This window comes from Schistocerca piceifrons, chromosome 6 (assembly GCF_021461385.2).
Source record: "Schistocerca piceifrons isolate TAMUIC-IGC-003096 chromosome 6, iqSchPice1.1, whole genome shotgun sequence".
NCBI lineage: Eukaryota > Metazoa > Arthropoda > Insecta > Orthoptera > Acrididae > Schistocerca > Schistocerca piceifrons.
In genome coordinates, this window is record NC_060143.1 from 411,261,311 (window position 1) to 411,287,137 (window position 25,827).

The following is a 25,827-nucleotide window of genomic DNA, read 5'->3' on the forward strand; positions in this document are numbered from 1 at the left end:
CGTCGCATTCCCTCCAGGGATACCTATTAGAGGTGCCAAAGCATCTCCATACTATTTGTGTGTTGTTCAAACCTACCGGTAACAAATCTAGCAACCCGCCCCTGAATTGCTTCGATGTCTTCCTTTAATCCGAGCTGGTGTGTATCCCAAACACTTGAGCAGTACTCAGGAATGGATCGCAGTGGTCTCCTGTATGCGGTCTTCTTTACAGATAAACCACACTGTCCTAAAATTCTCCCAATAACCCGAAGCCAACCATTCGTCATTCCTACTTCTACCCTTACATGCTCGTTCCATTTCATGTCGCTTTGCATGGTTACACCCAGATATTTAATCGAAATGACTGTGTCAAGCAGCACACAAATAATGCTCCATTCTAACATTAAGGGTTTGCCTTTCCCACTCATCTGCATTAACTTACATTTTTCTACATTTAGAGTTAGCCGCCATTCATCACACCAACCAGATGTTTTGTCTAAGTCATCTTGTATCCCCCTACAGTCACTCAACGACGACACCTTACCGTACACCACAGCATCGTCAACAAACAGCTGTACACTGGTGCTCACTCTGTCTGCCAGATTATTTAAGTATTTAGAAGGTAATAGTGGTCCTATCACACTTCCCTGAGGCACTCCTGACGAAATCCTTGTCTCTGATGAACACTCGCAGCCGCGGACAGTATACTACATTCTGTTATTTAAGAACCACTCAGATATCTGGCATATTATTCCTTATGCTTGTACTGTCGATGCCAATGGTTTGGCGCAGTGGTAACACTGGTTCGGTTCCCGTCAGATTGCCGAAGTTAAGCGCTGTCGGGCTTGGCTAGCACTTGGATGGGTCACCGTCTGGGTCTGCCGAGTGCTGTTGGCAAGAGGAGTGCTCTCAGCTCTTGTGAGGCCAATTGAGGAGCTACGTGACTGAGAAGTAGCGGCACCGGTCACGAAAATTGACAACGGCCGGGAGAGAGGTGTGCTGACCACATGCCCCTCCTTATCTGTACCCGGTGACGCTTAAGGGCTGAGGATGACATGGCGGCCAGTCGCTACCGTTGGGTCTTCAAGGCCTGTCCGGACGGTGATTTTGTACTGTCGTTAATGTCTGCAGTGAAACACCGTGTCAAATGGGTTTCGGGAGTCTAGGAATATGGAACTGCCTGTTGCCCTTCATTCGTAGTTCGCAGGACATCATGCGAGAAAAGGGGAACCTGAGTTTCGCACTATCCTGTGCTTTCCAAAACTGTGCTGATTCATGGACAGAGGCTTTTCTGTCTCAAGGAAATTTATCATATTCGAATTGAGAATATGTTCAGGAATTTTGCAGCAAACTGTCTGTAATTTTGCCTGTTTGTTCTGGTACTCTTCTTATATGTAGGAGGCTCCTCTGCTTCTTCCATGTCGCTTGGTCCTTTGCTCTGGGCGGGAAATTTGCGATAAATGCGAGATAAGTAAGGGGTCAATGCCATGCAGCAAGGGTTCTCAAACTTTTTCCTTCGCACGCCTCTTCAGAAACATAAATTATTTTGTCCACCTCCCCCCTCAATTTCTTTTCCTTTCCCAGCACTTTTCATAATGGCACAAATACGGCCCACGATTTTTATTTACTTATGTTTTATGTGTAACACTAATAATAACAATAATAATAATAATAATAATAATAACAGAGGGTCCATCGGGTACATCAGAGTGCATCATTTGTAAATTATCATACATTTGTATTATTCAGGCGGTGAAAGTTCAAAGTTAACAATTACAACTATTTTATAAATAACCATGCCTAATAGTACCATTATTGGAATTGAACCAATGTATGTGTTTCACTTCTTTTTTTTTTACAGATTAGTTCACATATTAGTTGTCTGAAGTTTAACTGTTTCCATCTACATGGCTTTTAATTCATTTAGAATATCTTAAAATTTGAAATATTACGAAGTACAATAGCTGTCATTTAAATGTCAGTTTAAAACCTGTTGTGTTCAAACTAATCATCCAAATATAAATAAATAAGAGGAAAATGCAGACAGTCCATAATTCGGAAATTTGATAACATTTGCACGTTTAGTGCGATGTTGGAATTTGTGATGAAAGGAGATCCAGTCTTGGTTTGATCTCTGAAACAGCAACTCGCAGATCCCCTTCTAGCTGCAGTCTAGGCCAACGTTTCGTCTTGATTAATGCCTTTGCAGAAAATGTTAAGTCAAACACGTAAGTTGAAGCGACAGGTGATAACACGTCTACTACCCTTCTTACTGAATTGGGATATTCATTCAGAGCCTGTACACAAACGTTTTCAAGACACTCCCATGTGATTCATTTCGAGGTCTTCTAGCACTTGAGAGTTCTATTAGCTGCTTCTGTTCTACTGTTCACAGGTGATCTGTTATGATTGTATCGAACGGATTGTGGATTCTGTCGTACTCAGAAGAAGGTTCTGGAAATTTATCCTCGAATTGTTGGCGAAGGTTTTCGAAACGTATTACGTCAATTCTACTAATTTTACCTACATCCAACTTATTTTCTTTAACGAAGTCATTCAGATAAGAAAAAACTCGCAGTTACCCTTCTCCATATGGGTTTTCCAAACTAAAAGTTTTCTCTTAAACGCAAGCACTTTCTGGCTTAGAAAGATGATATTACTATTCCGGACTTGAAGTGACACAGTAAGATCATTCAGTTTCTCAAAACTTCTGCCAAATAGTACACTTGAAGCCGTTTTTTTTTTCATCCAGAAACAGAGGCACGAGTGTATGACTGCTGTTCAGCAGGGACAGGCGAGGTTTGTCCCTCAGCTCCATAACGCAACGAAGAACTTACCACTGAGACAACCAACGTACCTCCAGGTGCAATAGAAGCGAATTATGAGTAGAACTTATCTCCTTTCAAAGAATGGAAAGTAGTGTACTGTTTAAAGCTCGTGCTTTCGCAAAATTTACAACACTCACAGCGTCGTTCAGCAATTTATTGACTTTCTGTTGTACTACTTTAGAAGCTAATGCCTCCTTATGTATCACACAATGCGCGAAGTTTAGAGAAGGAGAAACATCACCCATTCTTCCCATAACCCCCTTTTTAGATCTAGTAAATGCTTGCGCCCCATAGGTACATATACCACCACAATTTGTCCAAGACAGATTGTTGTTAACAAAAAAGGAATTCACAAGAAATAAAAAATCTTCGCTAGTAGTCCACCCTTCCAGAGTATTACAGAACAGAAAGTGCTCGAGCATTTAATTTTCGTAACCGTTGGGTACAAAAACAACAAGCTGGAAAAGATTTCCAATATCAGTGCTGTCATCGAGTTGAATGGAGAATTTTGGGCTATAATGAGGACGTGGTAAGAAATGATATTTCATGTTTGTGACCACTGCATCAATATGACGAGCCACAGTGCTTGGCTATTACGATTTTCCAGTTAAGTAGGATGCTATTAGGGTTTTCTTAGGAGCTGATACTTGTTTTTTGAGGAATCTGATATTTCCTTTTAGATGTTTCTCTCGACGTGTGTAAAATTCAATGGGTTTACTTACGTGTTCTGGATGTTTTGTCCGCGGGTGTCTCTTTAGTTTTATAGTCCTCAAGTCATCGTTGGCTAAAATCCGCAAACAATGAACACATTTTGATCATTCGTAGTTATTCAAAAGAATGCTTGCTGGCAACACCTAACCTCAGGTAATCAATTTGATATTTGTACATCTTGGTTTTGGGTTCAGGACTAACGTTGCTGATCGGAACAGAGAGAGATGCGAAAGAAGAACGCACTTTAATTAAGTTCGAATCTTCTTCCTTATTAGAACTGCTTACTTTCAATGGGGAAGAGGCATTCGGTGAATCACTTCCACGGAATCTCTTGTTATCACTGAGAACCAGCCACTTATCCGTAGGAATTGCGAAACGTTTATCAGTTTATTTTAAATCCAGTTAACTACTTGCACAGAACAGGAACTGGAATTCTGCTTCTAGCTAACTCACTGACGAAGTCTGGCTGAAATCAACTGTGCACTCATGAGGGCTGTGATTAAGAATCTATTCTTCCAGCTAGTGTTACAAGCACCGAAGTGGCGGTCACATTGTAATTTTGTCATTAGTGGTTGTTAAGCGTTCGGTAAGTAGTTAAACCTGCTGGCATTCGGTGACGGGGGCTGTGTGGTATATTACTCGCGATTTTTCTCAGCATTCCTGCTGACAGGATCTGCTGGTCATTTCTTGTGAGTAAGACAGCAAAATAACGGTGGAGGAGCTCCCTAAGTTGGTTCATGGAAAAGAGAATCCGACGCTAGCAATATCTGTTCACCAGAAGTCTTTTTGTTACATATTATTAAATATAAATATTTCATTGAAAGCTGGCGCCCCCCCTCCTCCATCTATCATCTATTACTCTCTGCACTGCACCCCCTGCCCCCCCCCCCCCACCTTCCAGGGCGCCATACCCCCCCCCCCCCCCCCCCACCCTCTCACTTTGAAGACGGCTGCCGTGGAGTAGTCTTTGTTAAACCGAAATGAGATTCGTGCGGGAAAGATGTAGGGGTGATTTTCAGTTGTGACGTAAGAAAACGTATGACCGACGAGTGAATTTAAAATACTGCTTTCAGGAACTAACCACGCTGTCACATTCAGGATGCCGACCAGACACTGCTGCACCAATGGACGGCAGTGGCTCCGTTGCTCCTACGAAAATAACTGGGTCGAGTGCCTGTACTCTCAACAGGGAAAAATCTTCGACGGTTGTAGTTTTCGAGACCGGATTTTCCGTACTGCGTAGTTGGCAGATATTTCGAGTGATCGCCTACGAACACGGAAAATACAATGATGATAATCGTCACCCATTGACATCCACCGTTAAAAAGAGGCCTCATATCGAGTTATCTAATGTCAGCGACCCACCTCGGATTACGACGTTGTCTCGGTCTCTTCTTTTCTCTTCGAATGCGGCAAAGAATTTCATTGATTCGTATGCTATCTATTGGAGTCCCCACTCGTTCTCCTCATCCACGTTCATTCACGTTGCGGTCGTAGTTAGACCTCCTATTCCAACCGTCTCTCTTCACTCATTCGTTTGTTTTCTTGTCTCTCCAGATAACTCCCAACAGGTATCACTCCACTGCTTGCGGGGAAATTGTTTGCGAATTGTTTTCAACTACAACTCCATGACTTTTGCATGAATCAAAATTAGAAATTCCCTCTGACTCAAAATCTTCCTTTTCAATAGCATTAAGTCTTGAAAACCGTATTTAATTACCCAAAAGAACCCCAGGTCAGTTTTACTCTTCCTTTTATTCATTTTTGCTGCCCGTCTCTCTACTGTCTTCAAATTCCAACATAAAATAATCATTACTTGATCATTTGTACTGTTTTCTTTCCGTCATGATGCTGGTGCTGTAGCGGTCTTCAGTCTGAGGACTTGTTTGATGTAGTTCACCGTGCTATACGATCCTGATGTAAACAAGTACATCCGCGGCGATTGGTCAGCGGTCGTAGACACGTTCTCGGAAGTTGTTATGCGATTGGAAATAGACCCTAATTATATATTAGATATTTTGTGGTATAGGGTATATCAGGGTGATATGGTGAACAAAAAATTGTTTATTTAAACAAAATAAAAATACTCTCCTTTCACAAAATACATAAGTAACACATGAACAGTACCACATCCTCTTTAAGGCACTACAAAAGTTAAAAAAAAAAACGTATTTTTATCAACTTCACCATTTCACCCATGTATATGGGTGAAATGGCGAATGCCATTTGGGTGAAATGGTGAACTTATTTCCCCTGCTTTTTGCCACATACGTCACACATAGATTCATATTTTGAACAGTCTTCATGCAGCCGATGTTGGCAGCTAATACATTTGATCCGATCCACATCCTTTTTAGTGCAACTGTGCAGTTCACCGCACCCTACACTATAACACTCTTCATCATCTGCGTCGTCATCATCGTCTTGCAATTGGATATCCAGCGACGAGTCGGATTCGGTGTCAGTGGTAGACGCTTTTCGTTTCTTAGGCTGCTTCTTTTTGATAATTCCTTTGGTAGTCTCTTTGGTTACGGTTTTCCTTTGGTTACGCTTTCTCCTTTGGTCCTCTTTTTAGCAATTTCTCTACTCTTCAGTACTCATTTTGTCATTTTCTGTTCCGCAGGTTGTCGATGTTTTCTAGAGAAATCAAAACCTCAGCTAAAACTCTGGACTTCTTCCAACTTTATCTAGGATAGGTATCGGCGAAATATGGTCCAAGAGTTTGCCAGAGGTTATTTGAGATTCTTCTGTTGCCACTGTCGAGATCATATCCGTTACTTCTGATGAAGGCTGCATGTTTTCCTGTGGATTTTCTGCCCATTGTGAACAGCCCAATTGTGGTGAACCTTGTATGTGTTCAATTCCCTGATCGTTATCTACGTCTGCAGTTGCTTCTTCCGAGGGATTAGATATCTCCTGCCAGTGCGAACAACTTGGTCGAGGTGAAGTAGGTCTGTTTTCATGTCGTTCGTTGTTTTCCTGATGTTGATCTGAAGCTGATGTTAAAAACGCGTATTCGGGGATGACATCAATATTAAACGGGATGATTCCTGTGCTTCTGAACCCCGATATTGCATTCTCTGCCGTAGCTGCTTGTACCCGTGCCTTTGTAAGCAGTCCTCCGAACACTAGTCTGGAATTTTTCTATTTGGATTCATTTTAATGTACGAATTGCAAGCATTGTAATAATAGGATTTCCGAGCTTTAAAAAAATGATCTGTCTAGCGGCTGCAGATAGTGTGTGGTGTGGCTAGGTAGACAGAGCAAAATTATGTTTTTTTCTTCTTCAAACTCTAATGTATCCACGCTGCTGCAGTGAGAGCTACGTCCATCCAAAATAAGCACGACTGTTCCTCGGTGCAAAATAGTTCCTTAGCCACAGAAGAAAAATATCAGTTGTTACGTACGCCGACTTTTGTGACATGAAAATCGTGGAACCCGGCGGCATACCGTCCTTGTGCTCGGCCTTTTCATTTTTTTCCCTTCAAAACGCAAGCTGGGGGTGAAAACATGCCCTCTCCATTGCAACAAGCGATTACAGATATGGTTTCACCCTTTTCACCGGATGTTATCGCTGGAACGCTCTTAGACCCCTTTGCTGCCAACACATAACCTGGTCTATTATTCAGCTGAAGTCCGGACTCATCTACGTTGAATATATTTCCCTGCTTATCAAGGAGGTTATGCTCTACCAAGATGTTGTGCAGCAATGAAAAATAGTCTGAAACGTTTTTCGTACTTAAACCCCTTGACCGTGCTTGTGAAACTCCTTTCGATTTGCGTATTGAGAGTTCCGAATTTCTTTTTAAGAATAAATGTAGCCAGTCCATTGCAGCAATTTCCTTTTTTCGGATAAATCTGTGATGTTGGTTATATTTCTCAGCTAGTTTACATGCCATGGTACGTACTTCTGTCCTTGTAGGTGCAAATCCGAAGTTTTGTAATTTTATGATATGTTTTACCAACTTTTTCTCACATTCTTGTATTAGTACAGGCGGCCAACCCAAAGGTTTTTCGTAAAGCACCCGTTTGCTAATCGTCTCTTCAGCGTTGACCATGGAACGTGAAACTCCTTTGAGGCTTTATTCAGGCTCATTCCATTTTGAACCGCTTTTGCGGCATCGTTAAGTTGCTCCTCTGTTCAATAAGCACGGCTGGATCCGTTTTGTCTTTTTTAAAATGTAGGCATCTTTGCCTGAAACAATGGCGGTAGTCAGAACATTTACTTTTGTAATCTCTGACAGACCAAAGTGTACTCGCAAAAAATATGTATAAAAACAAATTTTTAAATTATCGATTGTATTGAGACGTTGGATAAAGCAGAATATAACTCTGAGATAGGAAACGCTAACATTTCATGACTTGTCAAAAACCCTGGTTGGGATGTACCTAAATGAAAGCTTTACGCTTTAAACATAAGAAAAGTCCTTCACCGTATCACCCCTGCACGAGTTCACCATTTCTCCCATTTGCTATGGGTGAAACAGTGAATTGCACGGCAAGAAGTTCAAAACACTAGACGCAACGATTTCTAGGTTATGTAGTACATAAGCAGTAAAAGAAGGCAGAATATATCAAAAAATACCCCGCGGACTACGCTACCTGAAGTAACATCTAGAAATGCATGCAGCGTATAAAAATTATTTAGCATCGAAAATAGTTTTGTAAAAGTACTTGCGGTTTTTAAAATGGAGCTGATTTTCAACACGTGCACACTGCACAGATGATCAGACACTGTTGGCATGCAGACATACAGAGACATCTGTTTAACCAGTAAAGAATTAAAGCACTTCACCATTTCACCCGATTCACCATATCACCCTGACCTACCATACTACCGCTAATGAAATTTTAAGGCGTTCTAATCCATTAACAGCCAGCATTTGATTTGCCCATCAGCATGCTAATCGCTTACGCCATGTGTCTCTTATTTCAAATTTCAGTATACCATCGCTTTTTCTGATCAGTTCTGTGCACAACATTATGACTAGTTCCTATCGGCGTATGTCGGCTTTCTTTGTAAATACTCTTCCAATTTGTCCTTGGAACATAAAATGTCGAATCGCTCAATTTTTCACCTTCTTTTTAACAAACATGAGGAACACGGTGTAGTATCACTATAAGAATATCGGAACATACACGCAGTTGTGATAGCATAGTGGATATAGTAATGTATATGTATACGCAAGGTTGCACGTTCGATTCCATTTTAAGTCAATTTTTTTGTGTGTTTATCGAAATGACGCCCTGTATTGCTCACTTGAGAGTAAATGGTATGCCCAGAAAAAATGAGCCGTTGTGTGGGACAATGCAATACACACCATTCATCAGTTTGTAAGTGGCGATCTTCCTGTACAGGAGATTTAGTTATATACATCATTCTGAAGATATATCCGGAGAATAGGAGGATGCAAAGAACCTCACCTGTTGTGAATGCTAAAGAAAATGGAAAGAAGTATTCCCGCCCCGCACCGCCCCTAACCGCTTCTCAACAATCACGCAGGCAGTCATTGCGGTTCTTCTCACTCGTTCGTGTTTCCCATGTGCACGGTCAAAATGACTGAAACTGCGTCGTGTTGTGAAGCATAGAAGACAAAAACCGTTGTGGTAAATAACGATGACGACTTGCCTATTTTTAAAAGAACAACATTTAATGAACTGATAATAGGTACTGATTTTCCATTCGAAAGCAGGAAATGAAATAACATAATTACAGATAGAGATTTTCACTCTGCAGCGGAGTGTGCGCTGATATGAAACTTCCCGGCAGATTAAAACTGTGTACCGGACCGAAACTCAAACTCGGAACCTTCGCCTTTCGCGGGCAAGTGCTCTACCAACTGAGCTACCCAAGCACGACTCACGCCCCGTCCTCACAGCTTTTACTTCTGCCAGTACCTCGTCTCCTACGGGGTGTGAGTCGTGCTTGGGTAGCTCAGTTGGTAGAGCACTTGCCCTCGAAAGGCAAAGGTCTCGAGTTCGAGTCTCGGTCCAGCACACAGTTTTAATCTGCCAGGAAGTTTCAGATCAGCGCACACTCCGCTGCAGAGTGAAAATCTCATTCTGGAAACATCCCCCAGGCTGTGGCTAAGCCATATCTCCGCAATATCCTTTCTTTCAGGAGTGCTAGTTCTACAAGGTTCGCAGGGGAGCTTCTGTAAAGTTTGGGAGGTAGGAGACGAGGTACTGGCAGAAGTAAAAGCTGTGAGGGCGGGGCGTGACTCGTGCCTGGGTAGCTCAGTTGGTAGAGCACTTGCCCGCGAAAGGCAAAGGTCCCGAGTTCGAGTCCCGGTGCGGCACACAGTTTTATTCTGCCAGGAAGTTTCTTAGATAGAGATGATATCGCTTTGTGGAATAGGCGTTATCTCCGGCGGATTGAAAAGTTCATACGCAAGACACAGAAGATTTATTACCTTAACGAGGCATGGGTTAACGCAGGACATCTGACACAAAAAACGAGAACTGACAAAATAGTAACTTTTGTTGCAGGTCTATCATCGGGGTTAAAAAGTCCGACAGGAAAAGGAAAAGGGCTAATTGCAGTGTATATAGGAAGCAACTGTATTGTTTTGGAATGTGCTGCACTTTTTTCTTAATCAAAATGCGGTATCGGCCATTATCCAGTCTTTCAAATACCCGCACCGAACGCCACGAACGATTACGCCGCTGCCAATGAGATGCAAGCATCCCCTCTCCGGAGCTCCGGCGGCGGGTCTGCTTGCCCCATTTATGTGTGTTTACCAATGGAATAGCATTTACAGGCTTTCATAGTTGCCAGGCCTCGACACCTTCCGAATAAACATTGTACTGAAAAGAGTGACAGAATTATAAAACTTTTGTATCTGTATATATTTCTACATTAAAAGCTACTGTTAGCAACTGACGCTGCCAATACAGCTACAAAGTTATGTATTATTTTTACTATTTTATTTTAGATGAGAATAAATAAATATATGTATTCTCTGTTCGCGAACAGCATCTGTTCCCCGCTCCTGTATCCACTAAAGAACCACACAGCGCACGAAGGAAGACAAAATAGACTGGCGACGAGCAAAAGGAAGTTGAACAAGAAGCTTTGGGCACCAGAGCAGGACAGTTTTTTTCCTTTATATTGAATTCTTTTTTGTTTGTGTGCTTATATTAATTTGAAATACATAGGTTGAAATATTTGAGATACTTCAGAAAGCATGGGGAACAAGGGAGGGCAACATCTGAGAGCTGAGCAGCGTATAACACCTCTGGTTCAGTTCCAGAGTCAACAGATAACAGAATTGCTGTCGGCAGTTTCTTGCCTCGTACAACCGCATGCAGACCAGCATCAAAAGGCGCCAGAAGCTATAGAAGGAATTCAACCTTCCGCCAGTTCGATGAGACGAAGCAAACATGGAAAGAATGCATAAAGAAGCTGCATCAGCATTTCGACCCCTGCAAAATCGCAGGTGGATCACGTCTTGCATTTTTCTTTTTATGTGTAAGAGTGTACAACTATGGCCTCCTAGTGAAATTGTTTCCCCTCGGTGAGCCTCAAACCCACCCTACGAGGTCATAACTGTCAGATTAGATGAATTTTTTGAGAGTCAAACACACGTTGCTGCTGCAAGGCACAAATTTTTCCGCACGCCACGTCATAGTTATCAGTTCTACAAAGAATGTATTGCGGAATTGCAGGGTATGACTAGAGACTGGAAAGTCAAATGTGTCTGTTGTCTGTGGCACAAGTTATCAGGGTGAAATGCTTCATGATGTTATTATTCAGAATCTATCAGAATAGAGACTGAGGGCCGAAATTCTACAGCATCGCAACCATAGCCTCAGTGAAGTGCTAAAAGTATGCGAATTTCAAGATTTAGCCGAGCAAGATTTTGTCTACTAGTTATTGCTTCACTTGAGACAAACAACTCGCGCCCCAGCCACAGTTCCGCCACCAGCACTTGAAAGTCAGCACCTCTTAAACAACGCCAGACACACTACATACAGCGTTTGTTGCGCCGGCACAATGCTAATTACACCGTCCCAGCTCTGAGCAAAGCAAAGACATTTGTGCAATGTTATATCATCCATGATCGGAAGAAGTGCTTCCTCACACAAGCTGAACGCAAATTTAGTCATCGCACGGGACATCCAGGACTGTCTGCCTGCAAACGGCTACAAAGCCCACACGTGGGAATAAAGCAAAGCAGGAACGGATGGAAATCAATGTCATTTCATATTTAGATTCTGCGCCTCCTCTTGCTAAAAAATCAGATAAGCGAAGACGCAGAAAACTCACGTACACATGTTTAAACCGAATACCACTACACTTCAAAAACGCTTTCCCAACCTCGAAATTCACGAAAGCGCACTAGTGCTCAGATGGAAACAGAATAGTTTTTCATAACATGGATTGGACAGTTGCATTCGGGGAACACACCGCAAACTGTGGATTACTTTGCAAATCTGTAACCAGTCAGTGCCTTTTCAACTAGATACTGGTGCCTCTATCACGTTGTTTAATCTACATACATACGTTAAAGTTCGCCAACTATACTTTCAAACATGGGGTCCGCATTTCGCCGCTTATAATGACGACAGCAGCTTGGAACGTGCCGCTTATCTGCAGAATAAAAAAAAAAGAAAGATTAAGGAAGCTCCTTTCACTGTAGTAGTCCGCTCACGCACGACCACAAATATTTTTGGTATGGATGTGTTTGATTCCTTCGGGTTAGACATACAAGACAATGTGCATGCCATTGACACAAAAGATCAAAAGATTCCCATACTGCAGTTCAACAGATCTATAACAAGTATCAACATTTGTTCGACTCTACTCTAGGATATGCAAAAGATTTTCATGCTCGCTATGCGCCAAAAGCTAATGCGCACCCCAAATTTTGCTCGCACGCACTGTGCCGCAAGCATTGCGCGACAACGTCGCTACAGATCTTCAGAGACTGGAATCCGTTGGTGTCTTAAAATATATTTTAGCAAGTCAGTGAGCATCATCCTTAAGCGTCATTCGTAAGCCAAATTGGTAGATTCTCCTGTGTGCGGATTTCAAACGCACGGTAAATTCACTGACATTGATTCCTACTTGCTCCCATGTACAGAGGAAATTTTGGGTCGTCCAACGGGAGGAGAGCTCCTATGAAAAATTAATCTTGCAGAAGCCTACCTTCAATTACCACTGGACGAAGAGACAAAGAAAATTTTTCTTGTGATTTCTAATATCGGCTTGTTTGAATATCAACGTCTACTTTTCGGAAGCGTTAAAATTTTAAACATGGTTGCGTTGACAGCGACCGTTACAACGTAAAATTAAAGCAATAAACAGGCCTCGGTAGCAAAATTAAGGCATTCTTAGAATTGGCCGAAACCTAGGTCAAAGGACTTCATTTTTCGACCGAGGGCTGTTCATTGCTTTAATTTTTCGGTGCTTTCACGCTTGCATTGTTTTAAAAATTTCTCGAACAAGTAGTGTCCTATGTACCTTTTTGTTTTAATTTAAAAAAATTTTGAACTATCTTTTTCACGTTTTAACTGAGACGGACCTCAAATGTAACTAGCAAAAATGTTCTTTTTTCAACAGAACAGCTGAATACTTAGGACATTTCATCGAAGCCAATGGTCTTCGTCCTTCGACGAAATATCTGCGAGTAATTCAACAATAGCAATCTCTTAAGAATTTACGTTAACTTCAAGCTGTTCTCGGAAAATTCACTAACTACATTAAGTTCTTTGCTAGTGCGGCGCAAATTGACGCTCCCCTGGACCGCCTCAGCCGTTAAAATGTTCCGAGCCATTGGACAAAAGACTGTGACCAAGCTTTCAAACACTGAAAAATACATTGCTTCGTGAACCTTGTCTTATGCAGTAAGATCCGCTCGAACCACTTGTGCTTGCAGTCGTTGCCTCATTTCATGACATCGGGGCGGTTTTATCCCACAAAATTGGCGAAACAGAACTCCCCATCGCATTTGCTTCCAAAACTTTGAACACTGCTCAGACTAATTACAGTCAGCTGGTGAAGGAAGTCCTGGCTAGAACATATGGTATCACCAAATTTCATCATTATCTGTACCGCAGAAAATTTTTCCTGGTCACAGACCGTAAGCTTTTGACTGCACTCTTCCATCCGTCGAAATAAGTTTCCGACCGCACGGTGCAGAACCGTCAACACTGGTCGCTGTAATTGTCCAATTGCCGGCCGAAGTGGCCGTGCGGTTAAAGGCGCTGCAGTCTGGAACCGCAAGACCGCTACGCTCGAAGGTTCGAATCCTGCCTCGGGCATGGATGTTTGTGATGTCCTTAGGTTAGTTAGGTTTAACTAGTTCTAAGTTCTAGGGGACGAATGACCTCAGAAGTTGAGTCCCATAGTGCTCAGAGCCATTTGAACCATTTGAACCAATTGTCCAATTACCAGTGTGACATTTTGTATCGCCCGACGCCGCTACAACTACACGCCGTCACGCTGTCTCGTTCACCTCTTGGCACAGATGTAACCTTCGACGCATCGGAAGCTTCTTGTTTACATATTGGTTCTTCTTATTTACAGTCCTTGGATTTTTTTCCTGTTGATTCACGGCGGATCGCACAAGGCACGGACCATGACCAGTCACTATGATTGCTGAAAAGTTACACTTACAAAGGTCGGCCGAGGCTCAGAAATGTATTTCTGATTCTTTCTGCACCGCAACGGTGATTTGATTCTTCTTCACACGCCTAACGAACAGGCAAGTGTTAATCCCCACCTTGTTGCAACAGTATATGTTAGATCTTCTACGTAGTCGTTATTGGGGAACAGTTCGCACTAAGCAGCTGGCGCACTAACATTGTACGTGGCTTGGTTTGGGAAAGCAAACAGAACGTGTGACGGCACAATGTCGCCAATCAGGCCGTTTCGTGACAGGAATTTTTCTCCTGGCCCCATTCTTATACTTTATGGCAACACCTCCATATAGACTTTGCTGACCACTTTTGGCAAACACGTTGGTTGATTATCGTCGATGCCTACAGCAAATATCCCTTCTTTATCTCAGTGCATTCGACGAATGCCGCCAGCGCTAAGATGCTCGCTTCTGTATTTTCCCTCGAAGGCTTGCAACAAACAATTGTTTCTGACAATGGACTTCCTTTTTCTTCCAACGAACTTGCACAACTTTGCAAACCCAATGGAATACAGCATGTCAGGACAGCACCATTCTCATCACAGTTTAACGGTGAGGCCGAACGTTTCGTTCGAACGTTCAAGACGCAAATGACAAAATTTGGAGTTTCCCTTTAATATAAACATGCCTTACTGATGTTTCTGAGTTCATATTGTACTTTGACTGCTGTCTGACCTTACTTCAGAATTCACGACGAAGTTTCACCCGAACGTTAGAGTTCAATATCGAGTGTACAACAAGCTACATTTACGTGAACCTTCTCCTATCATAATAAAAAAGGAATAAAGAAATAATAATTGGAATTATACTAGATTTAGCACTCACGATAATTTCTTTACCATTTTTTGGTGCAGTTTGGAGAGAGAGAGAGCAGATTTTGTGAACTGCGTTGCGTCGGTTCTCGATTGTGCTCAGGAGGAATAGATTTTGATTACACAAAGGTAGTTTGAACCTGACATTTAACCCGTATTGCCTTCATACAATCTGATTCTTCGATACAAATACCCAAGGAACCCAACTTAATACCGAAAGGAAAATGTGTGAACAAAAGTGGGTTATGGTAATGGTTATCAATTCTGAGATTGAATATATTAGCAGCCTCCCGAAAACAACCAAGATACCGCTATAAAGAGGTGGCCTATAACATATTTTGCATACAAAGAAAAACACTGAGGTCATTTAAAGAAAAGAATAGAAAGAAAAAGATTTCATTATAACACATGAATAAATTCTGAGATATTACTAAGCATGAACAAATAACCAAGCTATATAAAACTTACATTTAGTATTTCTTTCGCGCATTCCGTGCTACGACAATGTCCTCTCTTGTCGGTCCAATATTTCTTAAGCCGGCCGCGGTGCTCGAGCGGTTCTAGGCGCTTCAGGTCGCAGGTTCGAATCCTGCCTCGGGCATGGATGTGTGTGATGTCTTTAGGTTAGTTAGGTTTAAGTAGTTCTACGTTATAGGGGACTGATGACGTCAGATGCTAAGTCCCTTAGTGCTCAGAGCCATTTGCACCATCAATAAAATATATATACTTCTTAAAGCAAGTTCTGCTGGCATGCGCGTGAATATTACATAGCGTCGCACTGTTTGTTGAAGTGTTCGTTCGAAAATTTACATTTGCTGGTTCACTAAAATTATATAAGTTGTAGCGATGCTACATTGCACTTCTTAACACGTCAGCAACGATATTCACAACAAAATACAAATTTTCCTTTTTTTGTTCATGTTTCGCATCGGATTAGGATCGAGAGCTGCGGCAGTTATTTAAATATCTGCTCTCGGCGGGTCATAGCGTTTATTTGAAGCAGTTAATGCTGGACTCGCGTCTTTCTGTAGACGCACATTACAAAAATATTCTTTTCCTAACATTTGCGCTGTGATGCGTAACATTCTACCAACTACAGCTCAATGGCTGTTCTTCTCTTTTATGACAAATATTTTATATGCAAAGCATCCTAAACCCAACAATATTACAACCTGGCGTTATTCTCAGATCAGCTGGCAGAGAACAGTATACTATTCGCAGCAGCACAGGCACCATCAGCGCCACCAAAATCAGCTACGGCTCCGTGAATTCAGTGATCCTGCAGTAGATCAAACTGTTTTCAGTTTTCTTCACTGCACGACGTCCGGCCGCTGTGACGCAGCCACATCCGCCCGCCGCAACGCCGCCCCCTGTGCAGCTTACCACCTGCGGCCATCTCACCTGTGGAAGTCTCCGCCTGCCCACCTGGGACCCCGCTGCCGCCAACGCCGCAGGTCGCCTCTCCCACAGACATCGACGCCGTCACCGTCGGCTAGTCGCCGGCACCCTCTGCAGCACCCTCCACCCTCCTACGTGTACCGTCGGAGGCATCATGCGCCTGGTTGGTTATTCCGGGGCAGTTTCTCTGGCGCTCGCAAGACGCAGTGTTCGAACGTGGGTTGGTCTGCACTGCCCCCAGCTAAGCAGTCGGCCTCATACTACACACGGCACAGAACTCCCACCATACCTACCAAGTTGGGCGGCGAGGGGTGCGGTATCGGCCACTCCGTTCAGTCGCACTTTCAAATACGTGCGTCACCTGTTACGCAGCCGCCACTGCGTCACGAGAGCGCTCCCACGAACGATTACGCCGCTTCCAATGAGATGCAAGCTTTCCATCCTCGGAGCTCCAGCGGCAGATGTACTGAAGTTAGAACATTCACGCACTAACCCCATTTTGTGTCTTTACCATTTGAATAACAATCTGAGACTTTCATAGTGGCCAGGGCTCGATATCTTCTGTATACACACTATTGAAGACTGACAGAATTATAAATCTTTTATTTCTGTATATATTTCTACATTCAAAGCTACCGGTAACAACTGACGCTGCCAATAAAGCAAAAAAGTTACACTATGTGATCAAAAGTATTCGGACAAAATGACTTACAAGTTCGTGGCGTCCTCCATCGGTAATGCTGGAATTCAATATGGTTTGGCCCACGCTTAGCCTTGATGACAGATTCCACTATCGCAGGCATACGATCAATCAGGTGCTAGAAGGTTTCTTGCGGAATGGCAGCCCATTCTTCACGGAGTGCTGCACTGAGGAAAAGTATCGATGTCTGTCGGTGGGGCCTGGCAAGAAGTCGGCGTTCCAGAACATCCCTAACTGTTCTATAGGATTCAGGTCAGGACTCTGTGCAGGCAAGTCCATTACAGGGGTGTTATTGTCGTGTAGGCAGGGGTAAAATACAGGGAGCGAAAGGTTATTTACAATTTGTACAGAAACCAGATGGCAGTTATAAGAGTCGAGGGACATGAAAGGGAAGCAGTGGTTGGGAAGGGAGTGAGACAGGGTTGTAGCCTGTCCCCGATGTTGTTCAATCTGTATATTGAGCAAGCAGTAAAGGAAACAAAAGAAAAATTCGGAGTAGGTATTAAAATTCATGGAGAAGAAATAAAAACTTTGAGGTTCACCGATGACATTGTAATTCTGTCAGAGACAGCAAAGGACTTGGAAGAGCAGTTGAATGGAATGGACAGTGTCTTGAAAGGAGGATATAAGATGAACATCAACAAAAGCAAAACAAGGATAATGGAATGTAGTCTAATTAAGTCGGGTGATGCTGAGGGAATTAGATTAGGAAATGAGGCACTTAAAGTAGTAAAGGAGTTTTGCTATTTGGGGAGCAAAATAACTGATGATGCTCGAAGTAGAGAGGATATAAAATGTAGGCTGGCAATGGCAAGGAAAGCGTTTCTGAAGAAGAGAAATTTGTTAACATCCAGTATTGATTTAAGTGTCAGGAAGTCATTTCTGAAAGTATTCGTATGGAGTGTAGCCATGTATGGAAGTGAAACATGGACGATAAATAGTTTGGACAAGAAGAGAATAGAAGCTTTCGAAATGTGGTGCTACAGAAGAATGCTGAAGATTAGATGGGTAGATCACATAACTAATGAGGAAGTATTGAATAGGATTGGGGAGAAGAGAAGTTTGTGGCACAACTTGACCAGAAGAAGGGATCGGTTGGTAGGACATGTTCTGAGGCATCAAGGGATCACCAATTTAGTATTGGAGGGCAGCGTGGAGGGTAAAAATCGTAGGGGGAGACCAAGAGATGAATACACTAAGCAGATTCAGAAGGATGTAGGTTGCAGTAGGTACTGGGAGATGAAAAAACTTGCACAGGATAGAGTAGCATGGAGAGCTGCATCAAACCAGTCTCAGGACTGAAGACCACAACAACAACAACAACAACATTGTCGTGTAATCACTCCACCACAGGCCGTGCATTATGAACAGGTGCTCCATCTTGTTGAGAGGTGCAATCGCCAACCCCAGAATTACTCTTCAACAGTGGGAAGCAAGAAGGTGCTAAAAACATCACTGTAAGCCTGTACTGTGATAGTGCCACACAAAACAACAAGGGGTGCAAGCTCCCTCCTCGAAAAACACGACCGCACCATAACATCAACACCTCCGAATTTTACTTTTGGCACTACACACGTTGGCAGATGACGTTCACCGGCCATTCGCCATACCTACACCCTGCCATCGGAGAGCCGCATTGTGTACCGTGATTCGTCACTCCACACAACCTTTTTCCACTGTTCAATTGTCCAATGTTTACGCTCCTTGCACCAAGCGAGGTGTCGTTGGCATTTATTGGCGTGATGTGTGGCTTATTTGCAGCCGCTCGACCAGGAAATCGAAGTTTTGTCACGTCCCGCCTAACTGTCATTGCAATTACAGTGGATCCTAAGACAGTTTGGCATTCCTGTGTGATGGTCTGGATAGATGTCTGCCTATTACACACTACGACCCTCTTCAACTGTCGGCGGTGTCTGTCAGTCAACAGACGAGGTCGGCCTGTACGCTTTGGTACTGTACGTGTCCCTTCACGTTTCCCATTCACTGTCACACCGGAAACGGTGGACCTATGGATGTTTTGGAGCGGGGAAATCTCGCGTACAGGCGTGTGACACAAGTGACACTCAATCACCTGACCAAGTTCGGAGTCAGTGAGTTCCGCGGAGCGCCCCATTCTGCTCTCTCACTATGTCTAATGACAGCTGAGGTCGCTGACATGGAGTACCTGGCAGTAGGTGGCAGCATAATGCACCTAATATCAAAGACGTATGTTTTTGGAGGTTGTCCCAGAAACTTCTTTTTCTCCAATTAGATTCACCATTTCCTCACTAGTTATTCTATATACCCATCTAATCTTCAGCTTTCTTCTGTAGCACCACATTACAAAGGCTGGTCTCAACTATTTATTGTTCACTTCTTATTTCTGTTCGAGGTAAAATGCAGCAAATCATTCATTTATTTATGATCCGTTATGAGACTGGGGAAGAGTGGAGTTAACTAAACGCACCCAATCTATTACTACAAACAGTACGTACGTTCTCTATAGGTCATTGTTCTTGAAAAAATTTCTTCTGTGTCTATCATTTGCAATACTCTCTAGACGAATATGTATACTACGTTTGCTCGTACTAGTTTGTTAATAATAACAGCATCACGCTTGTTACTAAAGAACTTAAATTCGTTCTTAATGTCATAATGGGATAAACTTTGAAATTCTTAGCTTATGTACGATCGATACATCGGTTACTGTCCACCCATATTGAAACGTTAATTGTCAGGCCTAATCGCAGTAGTTAAACGCCTAGGACGAATCCGTCTGCGGCGCCGACGACGAAACCTTTGCGTCCTCTTCTTCTTACAATGGCATGCATCCGTATGGAACAAAATGGTTCAAATGGCTCTGAGCACTATGGGACTCAACTTCTGAGGTCGTTATTTCCCTAGAACTCAGAAGTAGTTAAACCTAACTAACCTAAGGACATCACACACATCCATGCCCGAGGCAGGATTCGAACCTGCGACCGTAGCGGTCTCGCGGTTCCAGACTGCAGCGCCTAGAACCGCACGGCCACTTAGGCCGGCATCCGTATGGAACCTCGACGCTCGATTGGGTCTCTGTGGTAACCATCTTCTCCTTAATATTACAACAACGAACAATATGACTATATGTGCTGATTTCATTTCCTATTTTAAATATTCTTTAATCTAATCATTGCTCTTCTGGGTGAGTTTTGCGAGTGAAGAGCGTTGCGAATACGGGACAGGTGACGTGTAGAGAGACTCGGCAAAACGACCCCCGATCTGTTGAAGGAAAGTGGCACTTCGTAGAACTGCGAGCAGTGGGCCGGCAGGTAATCGGATCGCGAAAGAAAAAAGATATTCGCATATGTTATAAAAATGTAAGTAAGTTCCACATCTCCTCCGAGAAAAGTGGACTCGCTTCATCCAAACTTCGTACACATATCACATTGTCCGGAAAGGATCGCTGTGGGGGTAAGAAATAACTACCTATCAAAGGTGGGCTGGGAGTGAGGGTGGGGGTCATGATAAGCGAATAACAAGGTTCTGTTAACCCTGTATTTGCCAACGAGAGCACTAAGTGACTTGCAACAAACTTCTCCCCTGACACCGCGTACATAATGCTGAAACAAAGAAGTTTATCGCCTACTTCATTTCCGCTGACTATTTTCGCGTCAGGCATGACGTTTCAATTCGTATCAGTAACTATATTCGCAACACATTTTATCCACAGCGTTCACATATACGACTGAATGTACATGCAAAATTATATATATGTACGACACATAGTTGAGGAAACCCGACGTCATAAACACCGAGATGCGTGAAAAACTGCCACATTATGCTTGACATTTAAATTCTTCTTACTAACCCGCTGAACCGGTTTAGATGAAATTTGGTAATGTGATAACTCGAATCCTGAGGAAGGACATTGGCTACTTTACAAGTGTGAAATACAAGATACTTGATTTGAAGAACATTATGCGAATTAGGGAAAATATTTACTCTTTGAAGAAGCTATTTACTGATTGAGTTTTGAGGTTTATCATATCTGTGAAACCGGCCGCAGAGGCCGTGCGGTTCTAGGCGCTCCAGTCCGGAACCACGCGACTGCTACGGTTCAGGTTCGAATCCTGCCTCAGGCATGGATGTGTGTGATGTCCTTAGGTTAGTTAGGTTTTAAGTAGTTCTAAGTTCTAGGGGGCTGATGACCTCAGATGTTAAGTCCCATAGTGCTCAGAGCCATTTGAGCCATATCTGTAAAAATGCTTTTCTCGGTTTACATGTGCTACGTGATAGGATTCAAAGTAATGAATGGAATGTTTATAGAATCTTCAATGTGTTTATTCCATACTTACACCCAATTAATTGTATATTGTGCAATGAATAACTACTATGCCCACTATCCAGCACCGGTATTTGAGAACGAGAGAAATTAGTGACTTGCTACAAACTTTACATATAACTTCAAAGTTTTATGAAAATTCTTTCGTTGACAGCCCCACAAAATGAAGAAAGCATAAAAGTTTACTACATTTTCGCTGTTCATCCAGTAAAACTGTCGCATCAGGGGTGACGTCATGACGTTTACGTTTATGGCTTCTTTGCTACTAACACTACTGGCAACAAATTTAGCAGACAGTATCTACATAAGCTGCTGAATGTATGTACCAAATGGTGAGTGTGTGGGGGAAGGGGAGTGGGCGGTGTAAAGCAGTTGGACAGAGAGAAGGGAGAAAAGATGACGGGCACAGATGGCGGCGGAGAAAATGGGCAGATATACGGGGGAGGGGGAGATGGACTAATAGAACTGAAATAAATACATGCCAAGATCGCTGTGTTCTCAGCTAGTATTGACCATATCATTATAGGACGCTATAGGGAAGTTCACCACTTCAGTTCACCAACGAACGCTACAAGTATGTGGGTGGAGTACTGAAAAATCAATGTGACAAACGGTCTCTCCTGGCTCACGGCACATCAAAGCGCTGAAAAAGGTCGGATAACCAGCCTCGCTCTTACCATTAATTTGGTTCTGCGCTTCCTCTGGATACTGAGGTAGTTTATAGTTCCCCAAGTCACTTTCCCGAAGCAAATACTAACCTGTCTGAAGGGATAATTTCTCGACCAAATCGTAAAACGTGTCTGTTATTGAAGGGAAGGCAGAATACGAAGTATTGGCTCAGTCCTAGAGTGACAAACTCTCTCATATTTCCCTGCACATCGCAATGTTTTTTTATCCTCCAAGCTCCCTTGTTGAGCGTCTGTTTGTTCCCTATATTTCGTCAGTGAGCACTGTCATAAATATTAATCTATAGTTCAGATTTCCTGGCCTTCATATCTCGAAAAGTCTTCTTATAATAATCGATACTGCTGACGACATGCAGTCTTTTTTCTGTTCGTGCTTCTACGGAAAGAAGACGGTATGTCTCAAGAGAATGCGAGGAGTTGAGAAAGAATGATATATCCTGTGTCTGCCGAGGGGGCGTCAGTGGCTGATTTTTTCTGGGACTGTTGATATTTTTTAAAAAATCGGGAAACCGATGTATCAATGTTTAAAAAATATCATTACCGGCTCTCAATATACCGAAGAAAGCCTCGATGTATCGATATATCTGTGGAGAAAATATCGACGTACCGGTCTATGAAAATATCGGCTGCACAATGTAAATATACTGCCGGTTGTGGAGCAGAATATTTAAATATTGATTTATTATTAGATATTCTACAAATCATCAAGCTAGTTGGCTGTCTACCCCCGTTAGAGCAGGAACTGAAATGAAAAAGACGCACGTTTACTCTTGGCGATAACCACTTTGCTAACAATGGTAACTGCATGTAAGTGACAAAAGGTGTCTGATGACCATCGTTCAGCTTCGTCGCGTATCGTATTTATCCGGAAAATTTCATGTCGACTTTTGTTTTTTCATTTCTGCGACCTAGCAGCTGTAGTGTCAAAATTGCGTGGTTAGGCTACATGTTGCAGTTTCTGTTCGTAGCACCGAGCGCCGATTACGTCAGTTTTTCTCACCTTACGTTCCGCCCATCGCAACACTTGTCCTGTCATTTAGATTGTTGTTCATCATTTTCAGCAACTGCTTTTGAAGAATGTCGATTGAAGAAATAGCACACTATTTACTCTAAAAACTGTTTTTTAATTCAACTGGTGCGTTGTTTCTTCACATTGGAAATCTTGTTTTCCATTCACACCCTCCCCCCTCCCCCCACCTCATCCTCAATGCAAACGGAGTTCTTCTTTTGTGTCACATGTAATTGCTTCACACAGTCAAAGAGAAAAGTTGGACGTAATGAAAGCTCAAAGGGTAGTAAGTGAAAGTAATATTATGTCCTACTACAATTTCAAAAGAACAACTTCAAATATTTTACGAAAACTATGAAAAAATTATAAAATAAAATAAAAATATCGACTCTCGATAAGGCCGTTTTAATATTGGGATGAAATATCGCTGACATATATTTTGGTAAAAATATCGAAGTGTGATATTTTATCAACGGCCCTAACGTTTACTTTCTTCTGTCAGTACTGGTGACCCACAGATGCTCTCGCCTTGTACCGATCAGCGGCTGTAATATAAATTACAGATGGAAGTCACAAGGGCTTGAGAAAGTGGATTATAGAGACGTTCATATTCAGACACATTCGATACATTACATATTTCTCAATTGAAACACAATAGACTACATTTTGCAAGGCTTCGAAAGAGTCAGTACTGATAGATCGCTTAAGATGGCAGCAGTAGAAAACAAATGACAGTCAACAAAAAATGTTCCGATATGTATGGTCTTCTTTCTCTGATCGTAGCTACTATATTCAGCATCCACTGGTGTTTTAATTTGCTTCTATAGTGAATCATTTTTCATTATGTGCTCTCACACTGAAAGTGAAGTTATCCAAAATTATGATAGAGTGTGTTATAATACCGTAAAAGCAAGCAAAATATGCCAATATTTTTATATTTATATCTCCATTGTCACCCATTCGAAGAAAATACGAAGTAGGTGCGAAGCTGAAAATTAATGCTTTTAAATCCCACTCAAACTTCTCTTAAAACCATTTTAAAATGTTTGTTACCTCCCTTGAAACTATGATCGAATTTTGGCGGTCCTACCTGACCCTGAAAAGGAAATTATTCGTTGATGTGCAAGTTGTATAAACAAAGTGTAGCAGTGAGGGGGCAAATGTGATACAACCAACGATTATGTGGCGAATAATGGCGCCGGTAAACTATTATAATTTCCTGCCCCCATACTGTCGAAATCTGGTCTATGTAAAACCCTTTAAGAGAGAAAGCTTTCAGGTTTTTAATGTTAAATTAATTAAACGCACTAATGTGATAGTGTGCAAGAAGGTGATGCTAGAATCACAAACTCACGTTACCAAAAAATGCGTAAATTAAGCGCATTCCCTGAAGACATCACGCCTGGGTGTTCGTAAAATCAGGAACGAATGCGTGCAGTTTCGTGAACATGGATGTTGCCACAAACTGGCTTGAACACAGTATACTCATCTTGAAGAAAGGGAACACTTGGTTACAGGGAATGTTGAAATAAACCTACTGGTCATGAACACGGTAATCTGAGTGGAACAAAAAACATCATAGAACCGCCTCGGTCTTGAATTACAACCTCCACACATGGCTGATTAGACGCCTCGTTCGGCACTCCACGACTTGCTGCTATGTTTGGGCGTACAGCGAACCAACAGAACGGTATGTCGCCACCGGTAGCACATTCGCGAGAGCACCGGGGCCAAGTCAACGAGAGTCTAAACAACGCTTGTCCGTGCGACGACGACGACGACAACAACAGTAACAACAACAGGCCTGTTACTGAAGGGAATTCAGAGTGCCACCACTGCGACTCAGGACGCCGACAGGAGACAGAAGCATCACTCTTAGAAGGTAGAGCTAGAGCGGACCTATTTGGTTCCGTCACATCACCCGGCCGCGAATACTACGCAACCATTTCATCCGCCAGCTGATACTCAAGCCATCGCGCGCCCCTTATTCGGTATCTGAAACCAGCTCACTAGTCTGGTAATGCCAAACTGGAGCTACGTGGAGCCACCAGCAGTCTTCATCCTTGCTGAGCTGAGACTTGGCCTCACGACACTTGGCCTGCCGGCTTTGGTTTCTTGACTAGTTACTGTGACTGTGCTCTGAGACTGTCGTCTTACCTTGTGGTCCTTAAGAGGTAATTTCATTAGACAGTCGGTGAACTAGATCTTCTAGGCGAAATGTCTAGGCTTTAGTGATTCTACTGGGAGTGTTAAACTGAAGCAGTTGCTTTGACTGATAATCTTTTTTTTTTGTTGTTGTTCATTAATGCTCCAGGATGAATTTATGTTGTTCCTCATACACAGCGACTAGCGCCGGCCGCGGTGGTCTAGCGGTTCTAGGCGCGCAGTCCGGAACTGCGCGACTGCTACGGTCGCAGGTTCGAATCCTGCCTCGGGCATGGATGTGTGTGATGTCCTTAGGTTAGTTAGGTTTAAGTATTTCTAAGTTCTAGGGGACTGATGACCACAGATGTTAAGTCCCATAGTGCTCAGAGCCATTTTGAACAGCGACTAGCTTGGGCAGCTTTATGTGCTGCTGCAAGCAATGGTTTGGTTGCAGTTCTCTTCTTTATATTTGTTCGGATAGCATACGAGACAGATGTGGATTGACTGTTAGCTGCAATTTCCCTAGAGCTTGGATAGCATACGAGACAGATGTGGATTGACTGTTAGCTGCAATTTCCCTAGAGCTTGGAACCAAATGTCATACACCACGGGT

The 25,827-nt window shown here is 42.8% G+C and overlaps 1 non-coding gene across 1 annotated transcript; it reads left to right on the forward strand.

Annotated features, from left to right (window-relative positions):
• The first annotated feature begins 9,441 nt into the window (after positions 1 to 9,441).
• Positions 9,442 to 9,516, forward strand: Trnas-cga. The gene has a single exon. It is a non-coding gene; the product is annotated as a tRNA-Ser (tRNA).
• Positions 9,517 to 25,827: the final 16,311 nt, after the last annotated feature.